General features: G+C 42.2%; 1 protein-coding gene across 2 annotated transcripts in view; it reads right to left on the bottom strand.

The window, feature by feature from the left end:
* SPTBN1 (spectrin beta, non-erythrocytic 1) overlaps positions 1–16,149 on the bottom strand; it is a 220,764-nt gene extending 204,615 nt beyond the window's left edge. Inside the window, exon 1 of one of the 2 annotated variants that reach the window (XM_066267134.1) lies at positions 15,940–16,149. The gene's annotated coding sequence lies outside the window, so the exon portion shown is untranslated. Of the gene's footprint in view, positions 1–663; positions 683–15,939 lie in introns of those variants that run through there. The other variant, XM_066267135.1, reaches the window with a different exon arrangement.
* Positions 16,150–18,897: the final 2,748 nt, after the last annotated feature.

Below are 18,897 nucleotides of genomic sequence, written 5' to 3'. Positions count from 1 at the left end.
TATTGTTAATATTTGGCAAAAAAAAGAAAAAAAATCCTTTTCAGAAACAAACTGGAATGGTTAACCACATGCTGCTACATTCCATTCTTGCTAAAAAAAAATATATACTTAATTAGTACATTTGATCCTCATGCTCTGCACAGCTGCACAACATTCCAATAATAGGCCAGCTAGCCGTATACTCTTTACATTAAATATCGACTTACTGTAAACGTTGAGAAGACTGAGAAGCAGTTCTCGAGTATGACCCACTAAAGATATAATTTAGTTCATGTGAATAAGTTTTCTGTAAAAAGGGTGTAGCCTGATGGAAATACATACTACCATTAAGAATAAAATATTCATGCAAACATACACTAACAAAGTAATTCTGTAGAGCTGGAAATATACATTAAAAAGAATTCAACTGACAGACCTAAGAATAGTCTTCCTTGGGAACAGGACAATGAATTAGCCCACTCTCTAATTAAACTTTCACCCTTTATAAATCAAACAAGATTTTTTAGAACTAGGATGAAAGCTGGTGTTAATGTCAGGAACATATACTTCAAAAGCAAAATAAGCCTTTCAAAATGACAAATCATCCTTTTTTGTCAGAGAAACTCAGGAATTCCTTTAGCAGTGTGATTTAAAAACAAGCCAAAAGACAGACAAAAAGCCTACCTTTAAACAAAGAGTAAAAGACAAGGTGTGCACTGGTTTCTTTCCTGCTCAAATGGCATACAAATGTCTGCTCCAGGACTGTGGTGCGCCCTCAACTCCGCCCCAGGAGATAAGTTGGGTATTTAAGGACAGCTGGCAGCACAGAGTTGTCAAGCTTGCTGTGAGAAGGACCAGGCCCCTCTCAAAGAAGTCATTTGACTGATACCTCTGACCACCACTCACCTCCTAAAATAGTGACAGGTATGCTCATCCAGTCAGAGGTTTGGATAAAGCCACATTCCAGTCCCCTGCTCTCCCCTAAGCTGAGGTATGGAACACTGTCTCAGCTGGATGCTTCCGCAAGTGGTAGACCCAGCACTTGCAGCTGCCTGGAGGTCAAGTGGAGATAGATCCCTTCTCCAGGCTTCAGACAGCCCAGGCACCTTAACTATCAAGCCTTTCCCTTGATAGGTTTTAGCCGTCTCAAAGGGAATGATTCCCAACGGTTGGGAGTTTCTGAAGAACCTCTTATTTGGAGAGAAGAAGCCTACTAGTATAGCTGAGCTCTGTCACCTGAACCTGCTAGATCCATCACCCAGCCCAGCTCAGATTCTCCCCCAACCTGTGAAAGGAGGTGCCACTGGTCTTCAAGGTTTAAACCTGTGAAGGGCATTTGCCACTTTTGTTCAGGGCCCACCACCCCAAACAAGACTTATAATAACCACAAAGTACCTCATAAAAATTGCAGAAAAGGCTTTCTTTCTCTTCCAATGAAAGGGTATTTCTCCCTTCTTCCTGCTCCCTCCTTCCCTCAGCACATAAAGAAACCACGTGAGCAACTTCCTCAGGAAGAGGCCAAATACTAGAATTAAGGCAACAATAACAACAAAAAAACACCAGAGAGTCACTTCCAATCGTCCCAATGTCCTAGGGCTTAAAGAACTGGAATGCATAATCAAATACGTATACTGCTTTTTCTCCTTGAAACAGACCCTAGCTCCAAAGATAGAATTTTAAAGACTTCAGCTAACACAAAATTGAGCTCTGGTGTATGCTTTCAACAGTTTTAACTAAATCCAACCCAGTAAAATTTATTACACTTAAAACCAAGGTTATAACAACCACATCTATTCCATTTGCGACATGTTATGGGGCAGCTCTTTCAAAGACTCTGAAATCTGAAGACAAAAGCAAAATCAGATGTAGTCCAACAGAGCATACAGAGATGTCTCTCAAGGGAGTTAAGGCAGCTCTGATGGGAATTCCTCTCAAAACAAAACAGAAAGTACACATTATCTAATGAGAACTTAATTTTTGTTATTTTTCCACTGTAAATGGCCTTTTCCTTCAAAAAAAAGACAAGTATCTATAAGCAAATTTTGGATTCTTTACCATTTTTCTTTAATACCTCCACCACTTAAAAACAGCTAGGGCAATAGATAATACTTATTCCATAACTTTAAATATGACTAGTAATAAGATTTTATTTCATTTTAAATATGACTAGTAATAAGATTTTGCCATGCTAGTACATGCATGAACGGGAAGAGTGATAAACATCAAGTGATTGTTTGGACTGTCAGTCAGAACTTTGTATCTTCAGCCAAAGATTTAAGAACTGACCCTTATTTGTGAGATGAACAAATATGTACAGAGGTAAGAAGGTTTAAAGAATAAATACCAAAATGTTAACTGCACATTTAGAGGGACACTGAATCCACCAAGAGATTTAAATTTTCCTCTTTGTGTTTACTTTTATTTTCCATATGATCTATAATACATATTTGTTATTTTGGTAATAAAAAGGAAAATATTCAAACAATTTTAGATGTTCTGCTATGATTTATGCTAACTATACCTTTATGAACGTATTCTTCAGAAACCATTCAGAGTAAAAGTTATCTTCTCTGTTTATATTAGCAGATTATAAAAAATTCAGGGATTCTGCCTGACCAGGCGGTGGCGCAGTGTATAGAGCGTCGGACTGGGATGCAAAAGGACCCAGGTTCGAGACCCCGAGGTTGCCAGCTTGAGTGTAGGCTCATCTGGTTTGAGCAAAAAGCTCACCAGCTTGGTCCCAAGGTCACTGGCTCGAGGGGGGGGGGGGTTACTCAGTCTGCTGAAGGCCCGCGGTCATGGCACATATGAGAAAGCAATCAATGAACAACTATGGTGTCGCAACAAAAAACTGATGATTGATGCTTCTCATCTCTCTCCATTCCTGTCTGTCTGTCCCTGTCTATTCCTCTATCTGACTCTCTCTGTCCTTATAAAAAAAATTAAAAAAAAATTCAGGGATTCTAAAAATGTAAAAAAAAATTTTTTTTTTCATTTTTAAGACTATTGTTCTCATTAACATCTCCAATGTTACAGGTTAAAATATACAAAAATATACAACGAACCATATTTAAACATCACATTGTTTTAGGGAAGAATTTGGTATTCCTTCTCCTTTAAATAAGATTAAATGCCCCTTTCCAAAAGCCCCAACCCATGATAAGAACATGAATTTTCCTACCCTAAAGACACTGCATAGCTGGGGAAGAACATTCCAGAACAACATGCAGCCCTTGACCAGTTAGCTTTGGCCTTGAGGGCAACACTCTAGGACAAAAAGTATCCCTAAAACAGCCGCCCACGAGGAAGGGAACAGGACCTCCCAGAGCCTGAGGCAGCACCATGGGGGCCGATCTCCCGGAAGAGGTTTCTGAGAGGCTCCCGGGGGCCTGTTCCTACACGATTTCCCACACTCCGTGGAAGTAATGAAATGGCCAGGCTCTAACAAACTGCACAGTTAAATGAGAAAGGGAAAATTCTCTTTTAAATTTCAAGGTTCTTTACACCTTCAGTGTTAATTCTGCTTTTCAGGAAGTTATGGTAGAAGAAATTTGAACTGCAGAAGGTACATTTAGCAGATCAATCATTTTACCGGTACCTTGTTCTAAACCAGCTAAAATAAGATCTGTTAGGGTGCTGGGATTTTTTTTAAAAAATATTTATTTTATTGATTTTAGAGTGAGAGGAAGGGAGAAAGTGAGAGACAGGAACATTGATCTGTTTCTGTATCTGCCCTGACCAGGGACTGAACTGGCAACTTTGCACTTCCGGATGATGCTCTAACCAACTGAACGTTCGGCCAGCTAACCAACTGAACTATCCAGCCAGGGCCTTGTTAGGATATTTTTGATAAAAAAACAAAAATTTACTGTTATGCAACTCCAAAAGTTTGGGAAATATGGAGAAATAAAACTAGAACTTTTCCACAATCCCAACACTCTGAGATAACCTCTGTCAGGCTAATAAACTTTCTAAGCAAAGACATCTATAGTTGCACAAATTGAAACACTGAACATAACACTGAAAAGAATAAATTCTATTACACTTACATATCATTCCTAATTTCACCCTAGTTCATCTGTTGAGTAAATGTCTATAGTTACGTTCTGATACAGATTTTACTAACCAATTAATGGTTTCAGGTTTACGTTCAATATCAGAAGGGACAGGAAACCCTAGATTCTAGAGCAGAGATGTCAAACTGTTCTAGGAATCATGCCAAGTGTTTACTTTCACAGTGTAGAGCAGTGGTAGTCAACCTGGTCCCTACCGCCCACTAGTGGGCGTTCCAGCTTTCATGGTGGGCAGTAGTGGAGCAACCAAAGTATAAATAAAAAGATAGATGTAACTATAGTAGGTTGTTTATAAAGATTTATTCTGCCAAACTTAGCAAAAATCTGACATAAATTACTTGGTAAATAAGTATTATTATATGCTTTAACTTGCTGTAACTCTGCTTTATAAATTTTATAAAGTAAAGTTACTTCCCTACTTTATAAATTACCATTACTGTAGAACGGGTGGGCGGTTAGAAAATTTTACTACTAACAGAGATACAAAAGTGGGCGGTAGGTATAAAAAGGTTGACTACCACTGCTCTAGAGTTTACTAAGAATGGATTTATGACACCTGTAAACAAGGACCAATTTTAAAGCGATCTTAAAACTGTAACATTTTACTTTCATATCACAAAGCACACTTAATCCTGAAACCCTCTTTAATCACCTGTTTTGAGTTCATGGCAGAAAACACACGAAATTCATGGAAGTAAATTAGTTCCTTTTTATACATCACGTTTTATCAAGTGCCAGGACAGTTGGGGACTTGGACCATAAAAACAGAAAGTACTATTTTCTCCAAAATATTCCCCCCACCAGCTAAGGATATGACTCATTCCTGGGATTCATCTTCAAAATATTACCTCAGTATTCCCCAGTTGTAAAGCCTTAAAATAGCCCTTTGTCTCCCTTCATGCTGGAAATTAATCATATACACAATTCTCTCATCTATGTGACAGAGAGAGATAAGACAGATAACTGTGCATCATATATATTGTATTTTAAAAATTTTTTTATTTATTCATTTTAAAGAGGAGAGGGAGAGACAGAGAGAGACAGAGAGAGAAGAGACAGAGAGAGAAGAGACAGAGAGAGAGAGGGAGGAGGAGCTGGAAACATCAACTCCCATATGTGCCTTGACCAGGCAGGCCCAGGGTTTCGAACCGGCGACCTCAGCATTTCCAGGTCGACGCTTTACCCACTGCGCCACCACAGGTCAGGCACATATATATATATATACTGTAAATATATATAACATTAAATACAAATTTCCTTTCATATAAAAAATATATCATTAAAATTTGTTCCAGCCACTCTTAGCCTACAATATTCTCAAATGTTGAGAAACTATTAATTGGAAGTAATCTAAATCTGGAGTCATTTTTATTTTAAAAGTTTTCACTTGGAATTTTGGGTTTTTTTGAGAGGGGCAGGGAAGGACAAAATCAAGCTGCTCCTGTATGTGCCCTGACCAGGGAATCGAACTGGCAACCTCCAGGCTCCAGCACCACGCTCCCACCAACCAAGCTATCCAGCCAGGGATTAATTAATTTATTTATTTATTGATAGAGACAGAGAGAGGAAGAGAAGGGAGCGGAAGGGAGGGGAGGAGAGGGATCAGAAACATTCATTTGTTGTTTTTCACTCAGTCCTACATTCACTGGTTGCCTTCCAGTGTGTGCCCTGACCAGGAATTGAACCCACAACCTTGTTCTTTCCGGAAAACCTCTTAATCAACTGAGCTAACCAGCCAGGGCCTCACTTGGAGGTTTAACTACATTTCTGACTAATTCTAATGAAATCTGGTGGTCTATGGTTACAAAACCAGCGCCAGCAGCAGTGTGGGCTCCTACAAGTGAGAACAAGCATGTCACTGAATTCCACTCCTCTCTCCACACAAATGTGTGGTTTGGAAATAAATCCTGGTCTTCCCCACTTTTCAATTTGGCCCACGTGAGTGCTGAGAGTCAAGTTAGCATTCCATTACATCTGAATGCTCTACTTCTCTCCCAGACGTGACATGCTGACTTGCTCATTTCCCCACTGCTTTTAGAAAACTACAGAGGACAGATACGACAGTCCTTTGAAATTTTAAACTATTCCTTAACAATGATCTACAATTTGCCAACTTGCTTTTTTCTTTCTTTTTTTAAACATTAAAATAAAGTGTTGACTGCTTTTTTTTTTGCATTTTTCTGAAGCTGGAAACAGGGAGAGACAGTCAGACAGACTCCCGCATGCGCCCGACCGGGATCCACCCGGCACGCCCACCAGGGGCGACGCTCTGCCCACCAGGGGGCGATGCTCTGCCCATCCTGGGCGTCGCCATGTTGCGACCCTCCTGGGTGTCGCCATGTTGCGACCAGAGCCACTCTAGCGCCTGGGGCAGAGGCCACAGAGCCATCCCCAGCGCCCGGGCCATCTTTGCTCCAATGGAGCCTTGGCTGCGGGAGGGGAAGAGAGAGACAGAGAGGAAGGCGCGGCGGAGGGGTGGAGAAGCAAATGGGCGCTTCTCCCATGTGCCCTGGCCGGGAATCGAACCCGGGTCCTCCGCACGCTAGGCCGACGCTCTACCGCTGAGCCAACCGGCCAGGGCTTGACTGCTTTTTGATGATAAAAAGAATGATCCTCATGGAAGTCTATGATATTATTTCCTGTACTTTTCTCTATGTGTGAAATAGTTCAAAACTTAAAATGAGAAACATTTAGTCATAGGGTTTTCCTTTCATACAAGAAAGGAAATCACCCATCAACTCACCACCCAAAGTAAACTATTAACATTTTAATGTATTTCCTTCCAGTCTTTTATTTAACAAAACTGAACTTATACAATATTATACAGCTTTGTATACAAATTATTTCCACCAAATATTATATTGTTAGCATTTCCCTTTTCAGTATTATTCTTCCACACTGTTATTTTAAGCACCACACTGAATTCCATCCTGTGCCTGTGCTGTAACTTATTTAATTATGCCCCATTGACTCCCCCACTACTACAGTGTGTCTGTAAAGTCATGGTGCACTTTTGACAGGTCAAAGGAAAGCAAAAGACAATAGAAATGTGAAATCTGCACCAAATAAAAGGAAAACTCTCCCAGTTTCATACCTATTCAGTGCAGTTCGATGTGGGCTCATGCACAGATTTTTTAGGGCTCCTTAGGTTGCTATCCTATAGCCTCTACAGACTCATCACTGACTGATGACCTACCAGAACGGGGTTTCTCCACCAAACTGCTGGTTTCCTTCAACTACTTATGCCACCGAGTAATGTTATTCCTATGTGGTGGCGCTTTGTTATAAACGCGCCGATATTCACGTTGCACTTTGGTCACAGATTCGAACTTAGCAAGCCACAGAACACACTGAACTTTCCTCTGTACCGTCCACATCTCCACTGGCATGGCCGTGAGCTGCTCCGCTGTATACACGGTGTTACGTCATCATCTGCGCATGCGCACATGCTGCCACATCATCCTACAGAAACTGGGAGGGTTTTCCTTTTATTTGGTGCAGATTCCACATTTCTATTGCCTTTTGTTGCTTTCCTGTGACCGGTCAAAAGTGCACCATGACTTTATGGACACACTGTATTATTGCTAAGGAAACCCTTGTTTAAAATCCTATCCTATATGGTGATGGAAACTGTTCTGACTTTGGGTGCTGGGCACACAATGCAATCAACAGTTCAAATGCTATAGAGCTATTCACCAGAAACCTATATACCTTTAGTGATCAGTCACCCCATTAAATTTAATTCCAAGAAAAAATATTTACCCCCCCCCCCAAAAAAATAAAATCCTGTCCTTATTTTTAATTCTTCCCTTAGGTTATAGAGCTAAGTAAGATTTCAGTCCAAAAGATTGGAACATTTAAGGTTTGTTATACATATAATCTGTTTTCTAACTAAGTTTTTTATTGATCCAAATATCCTCCCAACAGGTGCTGCAGAGCTCCCGTCTCAGAGCATCCCAGACAGTATTACCTACCTACCAATTTAGGTGGAAAATTATCCTGTTTTATTTTGTGTTCCACACTACTGGTGACTTTGAACAATTTTTAAAAAATTTTTATTTATTGATTTTTAATTAGAAAGGAAGGGGGAGAGAGGAAGGGAGGGAGAGAGGGAGAGAGTGGGAAAGAGGAAGAAAAAAGGAGAGAGAGAGAAAGATAGGAACATAGATTTTTGTTCCTGTATGTGACCTGACCAGGGATAGAACCGGCAACCTGACTTTGAACAATTTAATATACTTATTGGTTCTCCTGATTTCTTCTTTTATAAACTAACTGTTCCTAGCCTTTCCCCACGTACTAGGGTTTCATTGTTTGTTAAAAATAAATATTATTCAGGTTTTCCTTTTGTATTACTATGTCTTGACAATATAGACTGAGTTTAGCATTATTTATCTGATGAGCTGGTATTATTTAGTAGAACGTATCTTTCTGAAAAAAATAAAATTACTTATTTGAAAGAAAGCATAAAATTGAGACAAACAAAGCAAAAATTCCACACTTAATGGCAATTAAAATGTACTGTGATAGGTACTGGATTATCTCACTTAAACTCTAATAAAATCCTTTTCTGACAGGTACTGCCATTATCACCATTGTACAGGTGAAGATACTGAGGCATGCAGAGAAGTCAAGACAGTTTGCCCAAGGTCACTTGGTCAGTTCCTGCAGTGACCAGGTTGTGCAACTCCAGGGCTAAAGCTCAGGATCCCTGTGGCCTCCCATCAGCCACTCTAGCCCAGACCTCTCTCTTCTAATTCCACTAAGGGTTCTGCTGCAACGTGAGACAACACGTTTAACACAAACTGATTCTCTTTCCAACCAAATATCCACCGTTCCCCTTAACTCATCTATTTCTCTCACCATCACCAACCATGCGCTTTGTCATCATCCAAATTTGAAACCTTTATTACATTATTTCCCCATCCCCACTTAGATCCACCAGGTCTCATCCATTCACCCTACGAACAGCTAGCCCAGGATCAGGCCTTCATAACCTTTCTTCCGTTACTCCTCTCCTCATTCCCACGGCCAGCACCATAACTTGTCCCCTTAACGAATGGACTGCCACCATCACCTGTTTTCTGTCTCCTTGCTTCTAGTTTCTTCCTGTTCCACTGTATTTTGAATATGGCTGAAGTGTTGTTGTACACAAATACCTTATCATCACAAAAATTTAGAAGTTACAGGATCTTAAAGTCTAAATGCCAAATCTGTTCAGTTGGTAGTAGTTACTGCCTACAACACTGTGTTAAAAGCAGGTTACTACTGAGCCTGACCAGGCGGTGGCACAGTGGATAGAGCGTCGGACTGGGATGCGGAGGACCCAGGTTCGAGACCCCGAGGTTGACAGCTTGAGCGAAGGCTCATCTGGTTTGAGCAAAAGCCCACCAGCTTGAACCCAGGGTCGCTGGCTCCAGCAAGGGGTTACTCGGTCTGCTGAAGGCCCGCGGTCAAGGCACATATGAGAAAGCAATCGATGAACAACTAAGATGTCACAACGAAAAACTAATGATTGATGCTTCTCATCTCTCTCCGTTCCTGTCTGTCTGTCCCTGTCTATCCCTCTCTCTGACTCACTCTCTGTCTCTGTAAAAAATAAAAATAAATAAATAAATAAATAAATAAATAAGCAGGTTACTGAAGCTCTGTGTCAGCTCTGCAAAAAGAGTGCCATGATTATTTTCTAAGTCTGCCAGGGACAGAGGGAGTGGTGCCCATCTGCCATGTTTTAACCTCTACTACAATTTCATCAAAGATTTTCATTTTGTAAATTTAGATCTGAGACCAGAAGGGTTAATGGCTTGCTGAAGACACACATCTGGTCAGTTAAAAGGTCTTTTATCTTCTGTGTACATCTATAGAGTACAATCTATATTGTAGATTAAAAAGTCCTTGGGTTCAGGAAGTAATCCTTATTCAACTTTAAGCTAGCCATACCATCATTGCTCTAGCCCAACTTCAAGCCCTAGCAAGAGAAGGTATCCAACAGTTAACTAAATATATACAGTATATATATAATCAAAGTAATCTTAGAGTAGCAGCAAGGGGAGAATATTAGTATAGGCTTCTTGGTAAACAGAAGTGTAATTATGCTACTTTCTTATTTATTTATTCTTTATTCATTTTAGTAAGGGGAGAGGAAGGGAGGGGGGGGAGAGAGACAGACAGACAGACACACAGGGGGTGGGGGGCAGGGAGCATCCACTTCCATATGTGCCTTGACCAGGCAAGCCCAGGGTTTTGAACCGGAGACCTCAGTGTTCCAGGTCTACACTTTATCCCACTGCGCCACCATAGGCCAGGCTATAATTATACTACTTTCAGGAGCAGGAACCTGAACTGCCAATGTGTTTCCAATAAGTAGTCTTATACAGGCTATGTTAATCAATATTCCATTGATAATACAACCTTTTAAAAAATAAAATAAGCTGTTTAACAGCTCTTTGGATACAAAAATATTAAGATAGTTTTTGCAAAGTATTGCAAAAGGTGTCAGTGGCTCATCATATAACTTAGGTAGTCTGAAAAGGAAGTAATGAAAAGGTTATCAGCTGAACACCTACTATATGTCTAGCACTGTACATTAGTGTCTCAAAACTATATGAGAAGTATTATTTCGGTATCACTGATAAGAAAATTGTGATTCTGAAAGTAATGAACTAGGTCAAAGCTAGAATCTAGCTATGGCCATGTGACTAATATACAATAGCATTAGGCTTGAGCTTAGAATTTTTTGACTCCAAAATCCATACTCTTTCCAAACTAAGGAAAATTTTTCTGCAATAACAAAATCATCCTCACAGAACTTAAGGGCTAAAAACTCATTTTGACTTACTGAAATTATGAATGACTATTTATCAAAATAAACCACAATGTGTTTCTTTGAAAGGAAAAAAAACCCCTACAAACTGGGAGGTAATTTTTGCAGACATAATACACAAAGGATTAGTAAACAATCTACATAAAGAACTACAAATCAGTAAGGTAAAAAAAATCTAAAAGACAAACAGGAAAAAGACTGAACAGGGACTTTACAAAATAGGAACCCAAATGTCCAATAACATATAGGTACTTAACCTCAATAATCAGGGAATTTCAAATAAAAAGCATAATAAGATAACTTCATAAATGGACATTTTTGTTTGGTAAGTCACATAATGGCAAGGTTGTAGAACAACAATAACATTATACCCTACTAGTAGGAATATATTGGTGTAATCACTTTGGAAACTTTGGCATTATCTAGTAAGGCTGATGATGCACATATGATCCAGCAGATTTCAATCCAGATAGAGAAAAACAGACAATTTGCGTGTGTGAGTGTCTACCTCTACATATGTCTAAGAGACATATAGAAGAACCATTCATAGTTACCCTTTTACAACAGCCAAAAAAAATGGCCATCTACAGTAGAAGGAATAAACAGGTCCTAGTGGAATACGATATAGCAGTGAAAAAAAACTACAACAAAATAATGTATCTCAGGAATATAATGTTAATCTAAAAGTGTAAATCACAAAAAAATAAAGCATAATTTCACTTATATAAAGTTCAAAAATACACAAAATTAAGAATTTTAAAAAGGATAACCTATAAAGAAGAGCAAGGGAACTAAAAACACAAAATGTGGGACAGTGGTTGCTTCAGTTGAGATGACAGAAGGGCACTTAGGGGACTCAGAACATATGATAGGCTCTTCTTCTTGAACTAGTTAGTGGCTGCCTGAGTGTCCAATGATTTGTAACTCTGTAATGTATCTTTTATGAACATTATTTTGTATGTATAGATTACTTAGTAATAATAATAAAAAACTTTAAAAAGAAGGGACCAGAAGGGCAGGATCTTGAATATACTAGGAGGAATAGCTGATGACAGAGAACAAGATGCCAGAGAGGAACAGAGGGAACAGAGGGGACCCTGTGCTTCCTGTGTTCCAGCTCTACTGTCTCAAAACCAATGCCTTCTTGGGGGATGGGAGGGAATTGGTTATTTATCAACTTTAGAAAGGAACCCCAAAACTGATTAATCTAAAAATGATAATTAATAAACTATTCCACCAATATATTAAAGAAGTTATCAAAGTTCTTCTTTATTAAATAACTTACAGTGATGAATCACCTTCTTCATCACCACTTAGTGACATATAGAGAAAAATGTGTTGGTACTTGAGCAAAAGATAAAAGTAAGATACAAGAAGGAACTTTTTGATATAGAAGTCCCTTACATGAAGAAGTAGAGCAGTTTCTCAATTTAATGTGCATACAAATCACTTAGGGTCTTGTTAAAATGTAAATTATGATTAGATAGGTCTGGGTTGGGGCCTCTAAGAATCTGATTTATTACAAACTCCCAGGAGATCCTGATGTTTTTGGTTCGCAAACCTTATTATGATAGCAAGGGACATTATGAAAATGCCTTCCCCAGTGATGTTTAAGAGTAAAAGTATGAATGTATCAAATTGGGCTAGTTTAATTGTACTCACCAAAGTAAAGAGATTGATGATGTTATTCCTACACTATATGAACTCAGATACAAGACAACTGTTATCAGAAGTATCAAGAGTACTCTACTAGGTCTTTTGCAAAGTAGAGGTACTTTGAGAAACAGCAAAGACTTAAAACTTATAAGAGAAATCCATGAGATGTTTCACTCACCTCCACAGAGCTACAGAAGTAACTTTTCCAGAGGAAGTATTAGCCTTGTCCATATGGAAGAATGGTTTACATTCCCAATAGTCTAGCAGAAAGAAACCAGCACTACCATAAGGAGATCCACAGAACATTAATTAAAGGCCAATTATAATGCAGAGGTTAGTCAGTGTCCAACATAATTAAAGGAGCATCACATTACCACATGTAAAGAATATATATACATTGGGCTTTTAAATTCTAAGAATATGCTTTTAAAATGAAAAGTTTATTTCAACAAAAACTACATTGAATAATTTCTACTTACCATATCTATGTTTGTTTAGTAAAATTCTTCTATCTCAAAACAATACTTCCACATGCATAGTTATACTTTCATACAGCGAGACAAAATAACCACTCCAACAAACTCTTTCAACAAAACTTGAGCAATACCAAGTTTCTGCTAATGATGTGTCACAAGCAGAGAGTAAAGTCTTCTCACTGGCTTCTAGGACATCTCAAAGAGTTGTTACTATTCTCGCCCAATAGATTCTCTTTACGGAAAGCCTGCACAAGAGATGACCAGTGACAGCAGTGTCTTCCCTACCTGAAAACTTTTCATTCTCTCTGATGAAGGTTTTGGTGAGTCCAGATATGACAAAGTTACAAAGAACTGAACATAACAGAATTCTGCACCTGGTGGTTAAGTTAGTACAGCTAAACCTCCTGTGACATCAACACATGATATTTTCTTACAACATAGTAAATCCAATAGGTCTGGGTAATCCACAGGAACAATACTCCCAAACATCTTTATACAACCACAATGATGAAGCTCAAATCCAAAAAGTTCTATATCTTGATGACCATCTTTTAAGAGAAACTCAAAATAATGTACATAAACCACATAGTTTGCATTCATTCCACTTTGCAGAGCCACCATGGTGAATTCAAATGCCACCAACTTGGATTCATTACAGATGAAAAAACTAAAAGTAGACATGCCCTTGCTTTGAAACATTGATCTTCCCTTCCGGTTAGCACACTGAAATTCCCTTTTTCAGCTACACAGTTTAGAAGAACCTCGGGTGACATTTGAAATTTATCCCATTTGCTGTCCCATAGTGAATAAATGAATTGCAGAAATAGCATTTAGAAGGGACATCCTCCGTGTATAGCCCAGACTAAACAGACTGGCAACCATCTCCTGACCAGATAGCTACCAGCCTGAGAGCCCTTGGTGGTCTGTCCTTCTCAAACCCCTCCTAGGCCACATATGCAAAAAATATGAATACAAAAAATACATATAAACAAACATAAATGAAGTCAGCTACCATCATAATCCCAATAGTCATGACTAATTTGGCTATCTAAATCTATAAAAGTCTGAACCAATTCACCATCAATCATGACAATCATTTACCTAATAATCCCTAATAAAAACATCCAAATATGTAATTGTAGTTGACTTACAGAAAAAGCAAACGATGAAAGCAAAGCACATACTGGTTAATCATTAACTACCCATCAAAAAAATGTTTTCTTTAAAACAACCTATTGAACGTTAATATTTTTATAAATGTCTCAGAAACTAAAAGTTAAAAAAAAAAAGTCTACTGAAGGAAAAACTCATATTCTTAGTATTGACCAAAGACAGAGGTACTGTAATGTCATAACGGAGAAGCTCCAACAAACATCAACTTTTCACATATTAAGAAATCGATGGATAGTTGGGTTGTGATCACAAATTATGGGTGATCCTCAGAAAGACGCTGTGACTCCCAATACTGATTGCACCACTGCCTCCGCACACCACTGGTCCGCGTCCTCCCTCCAGCCCCTCCCTACGGCTCAGGTCCCTTGGTTGGAGATCAGATTCCCGTCCGCAGCTGCAGGCAGGCTCTCTCTGCCCGCATTAGCGCTGCAGGGCGCCTCTTCATCACAGCACTGCCCAACAGGCAGTGTGGGAGGGGGTCACCCCAAAGAAAAAAGTCCCCCCTCACAGCTAGGTGACCTGGTCCTCCTGAAGCCACATACAGATGAAACAGCATGACGCGGTAGAAGCCAGCTCCCGAGCCTCGACCAAGGGCAGCCCGGGGTCTGGGTGGGGCCGGGCGGGGGCCGCAGGCGCCGAGTGGCCGTGCCAAGCCCCGCGAGCGAGAACCCGGGGAGGCAGCGATACTGCTGCATTGTGCTGCATCACGGCGAGGGCACCGTAAGCCATCCATCTCGCCAAAAAAAACCCATATCACCGCCCAAATATACCCACCGAATCCATTTTTCTCTTCCGCCGAAGCACCCTCACGCTCGCCCTCTCACTATCTGGGTCTGGCTTTTGACTGGAATAATGGACCCGGTTTGCGTACTGATCCCCACAACACTCCCCTTCTCCATCTGGATGGCAGGCACTTGGCATTTTTCCTATCATAAAAACAAAGGCAAGGCTCCCCCCTCAAAAGAGGGCCGCGGACGCGGTGTGAGGGGTGATACGAGAGGAGCTTCCAGCCCACCACCCCCAACGGCAGGCCTGGAGGGTCCCCGCGTTGGTACAAACCTGTTGAAGAGAGGGTGGCAAGAGCTGAAGGGCGGGCGCAGCGGCCACTCCGCGTCCGCAAGTGGCTCACGCCCAGCCCTGGGAGAGCGGAGGCCGCGGGAGGGCTGGGGGCGGGCGCGGAGGGGGGGGGGGGGGGCGCCGGGCCGCTGCCTCGGGCTCAGCTGCATCGCGCCGCAGCCCGGACCACGCCTGGCCGCATCCCCCGTACCGTTAGGCTCAGAGCTCCGCCGTATCAACGCCGCCCCCGCTCCCAACGGCAGGACTAGGAGGAGGGCACCCGAAAATATACCCTCGCCGTTGCCCAGTCCGCATCCACCCCCGCGCCAAGGGCTGCTGCGCCCCGCCGGAGGGACGAGGCGAAGGAGGCAGTGAGAAGGAATCGGCGCCTCTACGACAGGGATGGGGCTGGGCTGCCGCGGTGCGCAGCGCGGGTCTGCGGCTGCCTCGCGCGGGCCCTGCCGCCCCTGTCCCGCAAAACCCCAGTACTAATAGGCACTGCTGACCCGCGCTCGCCACGCTGCCCCCGCCCGAGCTCCGCAGCCTCCCTGCCCCCACGCCGTTCCCCGGGCGCCGGGCAGCGCCGTCCTCCCGGCCTGGGCCCGAGATCCTCCTCCCGGCCGCCCGCCTGCCCGCCGCCCAGAAGCCCGCCTGGGAGGCAGCCCCAGTGAGTTGGCATCTTCCTGCCTCAGGCCCCCTCACCTACCTCCCGCGGATGGGGGGTGGGGGTGCCGGGGTCCCGTCCTCCTCCCGCTCCTCGGCGGCCGGGCGGGTGGGCCGGGAGGCGACTCCGCGGGGCTGTCCGCGGCTGGGGCCGGGGCTCACAGGACGGGACCGGTGGGCACTGCTGCGCGGGGCTGCGCGCTCGCTCCGAGCGGAGAGGCGGCCGAAGGAGGGACTGGAGGAATCTGCAGCCTGCACGGCAACAGCTGCACTGATTCCGGAGGCTGGGCGGGAGCGCGGGGCGGGGAAGGAGGGGACAGAGCAGTCCGGGAGGGGGCGAGGGGCGGGGAGAGGGAGCGCGCACACGCGCGCGCGCGCGCTCTTCCGCACACCCTCCACCCTCTTCTGCTCTCCTCCAATGCCCCCTCCCTCACTAGTCTGCGCTCAGCGCCTGCCCGGAGCCCCACCGCCGCCCACCCGGCGCCTGCTCTGCTCGCCAGCCGAACCTTGGGCGCGTGCACGCTCTGCCTAGCCGGGATCTGTCCCGGCCCAGCGCCGACCGCGTCCCCTGCCACGGAGACTGGCCAGGGCTAGCTTGGGCATGGTGGGCACTGTCGCTTCCTCTACCCGGGCAAAATGACAATGCGGGCTTTGTTCCCACAGCCCAGCTAGCAAGGGCCAATTTCATGTTTAATTTGAGGCTAATTTGATTATCGCCATGGAAAAAGGGGGCAGCCTAATTTTCTACGTGACTTGTGCAGCCTCTTTTCGCCCGCGACGTTTGTGTTTGGAGCGCAAGGGAGAGAATGTGTTGCGGGAGGTTTTAAAGCGTCATTTGGACGATTTGGTTTTAAATCTAGGTGGTGGTGCATTGTCAGTTACGTCTGGTCTGATGAAGAGCTGTGGTGACCTCTCCATGGGAAACCTTGGGAGACGAGGGGAGGAGAGTTGCTCCTCGACGAGTCAAGATCTCCCTCTTTTGTGAGTGCTCCTTTCCACCATTTCCCTCGGGGTAGCTGGGAACAGATCCTACAAGTGGTTTGTCCAGCTCTTGCCTCTGGCCCAAATACTCACTTTCACCTGAATTGGGTGCTCTTCCTGAATCTCTCCTCGGGAAAGAACACACCGCTTCAGTGGAGGTCCCGATGACTTGAGCGGTCCCCTTACTCACATACCAGGAGATCATACTGGACGTCTTCCTCAAGTGCCAGCGCCCCTTCTCAACTAGCTGGCCCATCCTACCAATGCCCCAGGCTATGTAGAAATTATGGAACCACTTATTGTTGGAAAGAAAAGATGGTGTCGTCACCTATGATCACGATTAGAAACGGTCTTTAGAAAGAAGTCTGGAGAAACTGACTTTCTGCCTGCTGGATAGGTGCCTAACGGTGACTTCAGAGGGAAGAGGGCCCCTCTGACCCTCAACTCCTGAATAAATAAATTTAATAAATAAATAAATAATAAAAGACGCTCAAATCGTTTGGGTCATGCTTATATCTCAAACCAATGAAACAGGCCTAATGGGTTTATATTTTTCTATGTATTTTTAAATGACAAATTTTTAAATAGCATTAAATTAACTTGTCCCAGCAATTCAGGAAGATAATTCTTCCTTTTAGGCTCTCAGCATCAGTTTGAATGTTTGCACCAATGTTTACATTTGATATATATGGGAAAAAAATTGAGGACGGCAAATAATTTAATATTTCCCTCAGAAAGTTAATCAGTCAAGAAGATGAACTCACCAAGGGTCTGGTTCTTTGTTCACAGTACGTAGCAGGCACATAGGAGTTGCTCAGAATTTTTTTTGTTGAGTTGGACAGAAGCAACATGTAAGTGGCTGTCCTCATTAGGTCACACTGGAAATCCATTAGGAACAGAAAGTTGTTTTCTTTTCACTTATTTTGGGCTATGGCCCCCAGCACCTCCCCACCCACAATGTTAATGAAATACCAAAGAAAACAATGGTAGTACTGGGAATACCTGTGTTTAAATTCTTTCAATGCTGTTCTGAAATGGTGACTCTTAACTGATTACTTTATCACAGATAAAAATATTTGAATAAATCACTTGATGGATGAGTCATCACCCCTACCCCATTCCATTCCCACTTACTTTCTAAAATTTTCCTTCAAAGAGCAGGGTCACACATAACCTTAGCAAGGTAAAGTGGAAATAAGTATTCCAAAAATGTGAAAGAGAAGGATTCAGTTTCACTATAAGTACCTGTTCACAATTTCAAATTCTTACCTTTCGGTGGAAAAAAATCACCCAGGAAAACCCAGTATACCACTGAACAGAAACTAAGTAACAGGTAAAAGAAATGACAATCTAAATCTGGAGAGATTATTGAAGAAGACATATATCTCAGTGGAAGGCAAGACTCTAGAAAAGATAAAAAGCCTTAGTAATGATGGTAATTCAAAAGGATTGTTCTCAAATATCTCAGAAGTAGCATTGCTGAAATTTATTATCCTCACAATAGAATCAAGGTTAATTTAAAAGGAAGGTAAACCTCATCGATATACTGTCTGGAACATACTTCTCTCTGTTTTTAAAAGCATGCAATTTATATATATATATATATATATATATATATATATATATATATATATATATGATTTTGTTTCCCATAGAAGAAATACTTTATTACAAATTTTTTGCAGGTATAAAGGATCTTCAAATTTTCTGTTAATAGTAATAATGATCACAAGTAACAAATATAAAATGCATTCCTTTTTCTTTTTTTTCTTTTTTTTTACAGATAGAGAGTCAGAGAGAGAGGGATAGATAGGGACAGACAGACAGGAACAGAGAGAGATGAGAAGCATCAATCATCAGTTTTTTGTTGCGACACCTTAGTTGTTCATTGATTGCTTTCTCATATGTGCCTTGACCATGGGCCTTCAGCAGACGGAGTAACCCCTTGCTCGAGCCAGAGACCTTGGGTCCAAGCTGGTGAGCTTTTGCTTGAACCAGATGAGCCCACACTCAAACTGGT

Source organism: Saccopteryx bilineata, chromosome 3, assembly GCF_036850765.1.
Source record: "Saccopteryx bilineata isolate mSacBil1 chromosome 3, mSacBil1_pri_phased_curated, whole genome shotgun sequence".
Taxonomy (NCBI): domain Eukaryota; kingdom Metazoa; phylum Chordata; class Mammalia; order Chiroptera; family Emballonuridae; genus Saccopteryx; species Saccopteryx bilineata.
The sequence above is the reverse complement of the archived record's forward strand: the minus strand, read 5'-3'. Positions and strand labels throughout refer to the sequence as shown.